Raw genomic sequence first — 8,512 nt, forward strand, 5'->3', positions numbered from 1 at the left:
AGTCAGGTTTTTAACCCCAGAAAAGGATCTGTTTCGTCGTACGAATGTGTGAGGACCTGTGAGCCAAAGGGCGTCTGCTGGTAAGACGTCTGGGTGAACCCTTAAATGGTCTTCTTAATGACCCCCCAACTTGAAAAAAATTGTCTGGAACGGTGCACGTACCACAGGCAACCTAGTGTACCCTCACGGAGGGTCTAGTTAATTAATGTCTCGGTACGCGAAGGCAGAGTCACAGTGTCACGTAAGATTGATTTCCACGCGTAATCAGTTTGCCAATTCACCAACCTGCAGAGCTCGAGGTCCTCGAGTTGTGAAAATGCCTGTGCTAATTGAACAAAAATATCAAAATGTCACCAGCGAGCGTTGAAAATCACACTTTCAGCTCCGCAGTCGGATGCTCTGCACCTTCGGTTGACTTATAAAGTTGCTGGAATCCTATTTCACAGTACATGTCATTACCCAAACAAAGATGTATTGTTCATAACATGCATACCACGCGGCTGGACGCACACTGGTTTTGCAATCACCTATTCTTTTCTGCACAGAAATTTACCAAGGCGGCGTAGGATGAAAAGACACAAAAGACCATGTTTCTATTATCCTAACAGCTCCGCCGCATTCAATATGGAATTAATTGGTGATCTGACGTTCAAGCTCAACCCGGGGCCTTCTATGAACAGAACAGTACCGGTCATTGTCACAGCCAAACGCAGCCATGCATCACGGCCCACTGCTGTACTGTCACATAATGTCACTCCCGGTTTTAAAAATTGCTGTCTCAGGGGAGTGAATCGGCAAAATCTTATCAATTTAAGATGCTCAAACCAAAAACTGCAAAATGGCTTTATACCCATTGAATTTTGCTTGCTGAACATCCGATCGATCAATAACAAGGAGCTTGCGATTAAAGATTTATGCAGTTGAAAATAACGTAGATATATTTGCAGTGACTGAGACATGGCTACGCGATAATGAAAACTATGGAAACTATAATTTTTCCATTGCCAAAGTTTGCCCCACTGGATACTGCTTCTACCATGTTTTACGGAAAAAACTCACGAGGAGGAGGAGTTGGTCTCTTAGTAAAGAAACACATAAAAGTTACGAGACAAACCCAAGGAACTTAGATTAGCATGTAATACAGTCTTTTACCTGTAAATATCGTTTTAATATCTTAAAATAGTTTTAATATAGTTTTTACCTGAAATTTGTAAAAATCCATCCTATTACTACTTGTTAATTTTCCTATAATTTATTTTGGATTGTAATTATTGTAAAGCGCTCTTGGGCTAAAGGGAAACAGCGCTATATAAATAAAGCATTATTATTATTATTATTATTATTATTATTATTATTATTATTATTATTATTATTATTATTATTATTATTATTATTATTATATTACTCACATAAAAACGGTAACACGCAGGTTTGGCCGCAGGTGTGGCCACAGATTTTGTTCCCGTCAATGTTTTTTACCCTGCTAGCTTCGCAGACAGTTCTATGTTTTTGACTTAGGTTTCGAGTTACATCACCAGCTCTTCGCAGGCCGTATTTTTTGTGCCACCCGAAAGACATTTATACCCCAAAACGCAGTCACATTTTAGATCCAACAAAGAGCTCCTATTTTGCGGTTAAAAGAACATTCTGATCGGCCTAAGTTATTCCATCAATTACAGATCGCAGCGAGGACATAATTTTGTAAACCTTATGTACGTAGGGTCATTTTCTCTTGCGTGAATAGAATGGAATTGAGGTTCCAACTGAAGTTGTTAAGACTACATCAACAACATGTGGTGAACTAAGATCTACACCGAGCCTGCACTCTGCGGCCTATGATTAGCCGACTTTTGCTCCAAAGGTCACAGATTTCTTGCATGACCATGCCACGAGTCACGTACAGTATCTATCGCATACGAGAAGTGAACCTTTCAGTGAATGTTAGCAGGACAATTTAGGTTATTGTCCCTTACAGACACCTAAAAAATTCTGTTGGCTCCAAAGGGTTCCAACCCATGACCTCTGCCATGTCCGTGCAATACTTTACCAACTGAGCTATGAAACCCAACAAATTGACCTGCTCCCAACTGTGTGCAGACTCTGTGCTTGGGCTTCATAGCTCAGTTGGTAGAGTAATGCACCCGCATCGCAGAGGTCATGGCTTCGAATCCCGTCAGTAGGAGCCACCTGAAATTTTCGGCAGGTGTCTTAAGGGACAAAAATAATGCTTAAATTGTCCAGATAAGTGCAATAATCACCTCTCATTTGTCAGCTTTCGTCTATAACCAGCAATTCAATATATGTGGGTTATTGACCAAGCTTGTTCGGTCAAGATGTCTGGATATTGGCCAAGTTCCTTTTTTGGCGTGTATATGCACGCAAAAAAAGAACGAGGCCAATATCCAGACATCTTGACCAAACAAGCTTGGTCAATGAAGAATTTATTATATGGGATAAAACACCAAAAAATGATCTTTGATCTTGCGAGACCAAGCGAGTAATCCCGAGCGGGCACAAAAGCTCCATCTTTCCCGCTCGGGTAGCCAGTCACAGCGCGGAATTTGGTTCATTTTGCCCGCTCACGGAGCTAGTCATAAAATAAACATTAATTTCAAATTTTGTCTCCACTCCACAACAGATAAAAACACAGCATCGCTGAACCAAATGCGTTTATTTTGGGAGGACCTGGCGAGAACCAACGAAAACACTATATAATACAAACAATTTACAAACTACGTGACAAATCCTTGAAAAGCAACCGCACGTACAAGTCGTTTACAAGTGCCAGTAGGACTGATGAGCCACAACACTTAAATTAATGCACAAAATACATAGCCTACTACTCCGAATAAGCAATCAGTCTTGGTACCAGTTAGGCTGCGGAACAACAGCTCCGTCATTGCATTTGACTATAAGATAAACAGGCCATATTGGCCTAATTCCCCAAATAGGCTCACATTATAAGCTTTGTGCCACTTAGGCTGCCATTTCAGCCATTTAGCCTGGGGAACAACAAATCCGACATTACATTAAACCATAATATAAACAGGCCATCTTGGCCTACATCCCCATATATGCTCTCGAGCTTTGTGCCAGTCAGGCTGCCAGTTAGGCTGGGGATCATCAACTCCTACGTAAAATACAATATAAACCTAAAGTACAAAAAACTAGTAGAGCTGAGAAACCGCTAACAAAGGAAATGCGGTTTGAACGGAGGCCAAAAAAACCTGCCAGAAAAAACCCCTGCGGGGAAAAAAAATGAGCAGGAAATCTGGGTAGGAAGCAAGGCTCAAGCTCCAAGCGATTAGAAGCCCATCCTACGATGCTTTACAAAAGGAAATTAGAACAGCCGATCCTACCAGACTGGATGCATGGTACCTAGAGAAGAAAGAACTAAGCAAAGAAACAATTAAACGAAACGAAAGAAGGCGGTTGGTTCGGAAGCCTAGATGACAACCACGCACTATACCTCGTCTTATATACCCCTACATCGTTGCCCACGATGCCCCGGCCTGGAACCCAGGCCCTTGTTGTATCTCGTGCCGACAAAAGAGTTATTTCAGCGTTATTCGCTAGCTCACTCGTCAGAAACAACATTATCTATCACGTTGTTATTGTTGTCCTTTTTTTAGTGCGAAAATATAATGACATCCTCTCACAAAACAGAGCAATATCCTTGGGTCTCAGTTCAGGCTCAAATGCATCTACAGTGCAATATATACGTGTGGTTGTTTTTTGGTACAATCACGAGACTCGCAAAGCGTGCACAGAGCTGCTCTTTTGTCGTTTGAAATCGAGCAGAAAGCTAAAATCACTTCATAAAATTTTGAGAAAAGTCGTCGTGCCATTTTTCTTAGGAAAGTTCGTCTGTACCAAAAAGGAGTCGATTTGTCAACTTATGCAGTACTGCTACTAAAGAAGAGTTTTCAAGCCCTCTGTCGCAACTGAATAAATTGTCCATTTCCAGGTTCGCTCCGATGATATCTCTCTGACATCAATAGTCCCAATTCCGCAGTTCAAAATATGTATCAAATGTTGCGTGCATTATAACGTGATATTGTAGTACAGAAATTCAAGTGTTGGAGACGTCCGCTCATGGATCAAGAAAGAGAAGCTTATTTGTTCCCCGGAACGGAAACGAGCAGGGGCATGGGAACTGTTTGGAAGTGCGGGGACTGGGCTTGTTTGGGTGGACGGCGCGCGAGAACAAACCCCTTCCCTCTAACCCACAACACAGAACAAATATAAAATTCTAATGATTATTAGATTACAAAACTACAAAATAACAAGTCTAAATTACTTAAAATATGAAAAAAGGAAATATTCTAATACTAATTAATTTTTACTTGTAGATCAATTTTTCTAAACTGTCTAGGTTTCTGAAATTAATCTTAAACAATAACACTTGACGGAAGTTCACGACGTACTCAATATTTACAACTTCAGTTCGGTTCGTCTTTCGTAGTTCCTCCTGGACACTTGTGTCATCCCAAACCGCCTACAAAGATCTTAATTCTCTACAACAAAGCCCTCTCTCTTCTCTTTCTTTAGCACGGTACGCACCCAACTTTTTCACTACACTGGCCGACGACAAAAGAGTTTTAGCGTTGATTTCGTCTCTCCGTCTATATAGATGCTTCTCTTCTACAACGGCTATTCACCCCTGCTATACTGGCCGACGACAAATGGGTTTAATAGTTGATCTGGCGGCTCTTTCTTTCCAATCTATTTAGCTTAATGTCCTTAATTTTAAAAGAAAACTTAACGAGAAAGAAAATTCCTTGACACGGCTCCACCATTCTCTAGACTTGCCGAATCATGGCTTCTACATTGTCCAATACGGACATATGGATGCTTGCCGATCCGCAGCTAAACAATTCAAATTTTTCCTTATCGGTACTTGGCTACGTCCTTACCGACTCAAGCGCATATTGCCTTTGCTGTTAACACATGGCTACCGTTTCCATATTTCCTCCTCGCAGACGAAAGCCTCGCTCGTAATATCATATTTTTATGCTGCCCATAAACCCCGCTTCTCATTTCATATTTCTCCATGGCGACAAAAGGCCACTACTTCATATTCTTCTTTGCCGACACACGGTTACCTATTTCACATACTCTCCTTACTCATTTCATGTTTTCCTTGGGGACACAAGCCAGTCATTTCGCATTTCTTCCCTGCCGATACCAACAGCAGTACCAATATTCTTTAAATATTGACTCATACTTTGAATTATTTCAAGAAAAAGAAAAGTTATTTGGAGCCTAGAGGCTAATGGAACAGTGGGGATTTCGAGTTAGCCCCTACGACCGACACACGGTAACTCATTTCACATTTCTCCAATCCCAGCCGACACACAGTCACACAGCTACTTCTTGGATATTCTCACACTTCTCCCTAAGAGACGCGAAGAAAGAGAGAACACGTAGTGGAGGCAAAAGAGGTAATAATGGTAATGAATTTATACAGCGCATTTTCTATTAACATATTCAAATGCGCTTTACAAGCAAGGGATCTATGGTTGAGATCGGACATCAGCATATATAGGCGCCACTGGCAGCCGCTATCAGTCCGTTAGCGATCTCACCCAGCACATGCATGAATGGATGAAATGAGACCTGACCACAACACCGGGAGCTCCATGCCCTACTCTTTACGAATAGCGATATAGTGTGTGGGTTCTTTTACGTCCTACTGGGTTGTGAACATTGAAGGGTTGTGAGACGGGGCCTACGGTTTATAGTCCTTATCCGAGAAGACTTGAAAGGCTTAACCATTTGCGAATGTAATTACCAAGACAGCACTTTCTCCTCAGTTATTTTAAGAGCTTGAGTGTTGGTCCAGCCGTAGTCGAACTCACGACTTCCCGCATGGCAGCCCGATGCTCAACCAACTGAGCCACCGGTGCGCGGAACGAAAAGTCCCAGGATAGTGAACTGACAAAAACCAATGCTGGTAATATCATATTTTTATCCTGTCCATATACACAGCTCCATGCCGAAACATGGCCAGTCATATATATCATATCTCTTCCCTGCCGACACATGGCTTTTTATTTCATATTTCTCCATGGCAACAAACTGCCACTCCTTTCATATTCCTCTTTGCCTACACACGGTTACCCATTTCACAGGCTGGGCTGGGCTGTTGAACGGCTGGAACCTGAGGCGGAGCATTATCCAGCCGTGGAGCTTCTTGCTGCTATTCTCACTGCATAATTAATTAGCTCATTGCAAAACACGCCGTTATTCCATCACATTCCCCAGTTTCCGCCCGTGCTATAGCGTCAGTAATGCTTTGCGCTTTGCGCCATTTCGAGTTTAAATTTGGTCTCTCGAATTAAATTTGGTCGATTACCTTCCGCTTGGTCAACCACCACCAGCCCGCCGTTTCCATGGCCGATCAACTTAATGCTCTTCCTGACCCTCCGGCTCCTGCTGGAGCGCAACAAGTCGCAGAGCCGGCACAAAATATTCCTCAAGAGTTGGAACCCAAAGCTGAGCCTGCCGCGGCGCCGGCCGCCCCAGTAGAGGTAACTTAATTCTTGTTTCTGCTTCGCTTTTGTAGGGGTTAGTCGGGCTACGTTTCTGGGAGATTTTTTCTGCTCAACCCGTTTAGCGTTTTGTCTTCGGTCGCGTAAGTTTTATACGGATCGGTGTTGTTTTGGTGCGCGATACAAACATTCTGTCAGCACGTGTCCGTTTATTGTCCACGCTTTGTTGAACTTTTTCACAAGGAATATTACCGCCTCGTGCGTTGTTTTCTACCTGCTTACTGCCCCTCGTTTTCCCTAGCTCCAAATTTTTCTCTCGGTATAGTGGGTTTCGCCTTGGTATCTGTTTTTTTTAGTATTTAAGGAAATCCTTAGTTTCTGGCATGATTAATGTAGGGACGGGTTTAGTGCCGGACAGAGTAAGAAAAGCCTTGTTTGTGCCATGTCTCCGGCGTTACAATTTAGCGCAGAGCAGCCCGCTAGTTTCCTTTTTGGCGATGGTATTTATGACATGTGTGTGCCTAAATAATAATTATTATGAGTTTCCACTGGTGAAGTCAGTTTTGCCTGTTTTCTAATTTGGTGTTCCACCAGTGAAGGAGTTTGGTACAATATTCGTAATTTGGTGCAACGCTAGATTTTCTAGACTGGCGAAGGCAGCTCGTGGCATAGATCTTACAAGTTGCACATGATTTATGGATTTCCACTGGTGACGGCAGTATTGCGTTCAGTTCAAATCGGTATTCCACCAGTGGAGAGTTTTATGGAGCGTTTGTTTGTTTGGTATACCGCTAGTTTTTACTGGCGAAGGCATATCCTCGGTAGACGTTGCAATCAGTGTACTTATAACTTAAGGATTTCCGCCAGTTGAGACAGTTTTGCGCGGTCTATGTATAGCTTCATTTGTATGGTTGCGCTTTTTTCAGTGTTACGCTTTGCCGCGGGTTACGGCAAATGAATATTAGGACGTAGGATGTTATTGTTTTCTTGCACTGTTTGTTTTATTATGCTCTCCTTCGGTGGGGAATGTTTGGTATGCCACCAGCTAGTGACTTTTTAGGTTAATTATTTTTGGAGAACGTTGGGGCTCTGTGTCTCAATTTCGGACCTAGTTCGGAGCTCGGGGTCAACGAAGGGGTGGTTCCCCTGCTTTTGGTTTGTTTCCATGCTTCTGTTTTTTCATTTATCAAATTTCTCCCTTTTCTTTATAGGGTCCTGTTTCATTTTATTCCAAAATTAGTGCTCTTGCTCCTCCTTCCGGTGATATCCCCGTGTGTAGTATTAAGCAGGGGACCTCCCCTTTCGTTGGCCCCCTCCCTTCGCCGAGTATGGTCGTTGCTTCAACGGACCTGGCTAACATCGAGCAATTACGTTTCTTTAAACCTACATTTTTCAGAGCCGGAGAAATTCATAATCATTTGCCAGAATGGGAGAGATTGCTTAGTGGTCATAACACATCTCAAGCGAACTTTTTTGACATTGACCGGGAGGGTGTGAAGGTCGACTGTTTTTTCAAGCCGTTTAAAGGAAACTTCAACGGTCGTTCGTACGACGCGCCACGTCCGCCTTCTATACGGCTCAGAAATTCTAAGATTTGTGAAGGATTTCGAGATTTTATTTCTAAGACTCTGCTTGATTGGGTGGCTGCTGGAGTACTTGATGTGTGGGGTAGGGTCGGTGAGGTGACCCCACTTCATTTGGTCCTTCCCCTCACAGTTTAGTTCCGAGCAAAGTCTTCGCTGAAGCCGCTGCCTACATAATGTGTTATCTGCTTATTGAAGCGGGCTATTTTATTGGTATCGCAAAGTCACAGTGGGTTGCGTCCACAGTAGTTCGCTTTCTTGGTTTTTTGTGCGATTCCTCGCGTCAAGCATTTCTGCTGCCAGACGATAAGAGGCTCAAGTTTAGTAGCTTGAGAGAACAGATTTTGGCTTCCCGCAGTATTGGCCTTAAAATGCTCCAGAGATTTGCGGGAAAAGTGGTTTCATTCAGTCTGGCGGTCCCTGGATGCAAGCTTT

This window comes from Montipora foliosa, chromosome 3, assembly GCF_036669935.1.
Source record: "Montipora foliosa isolate CH-2021 chromosome 3, ASM3666993v2, whole genome shotgun sequence".
Taxonomy (NCBI): domain Eukaryota; kingdom Metazoa; phylum Cnidaria; class Anthozoa; order Scleractinia; family Acroporidae; genus Montipora; species Montipora foliosa.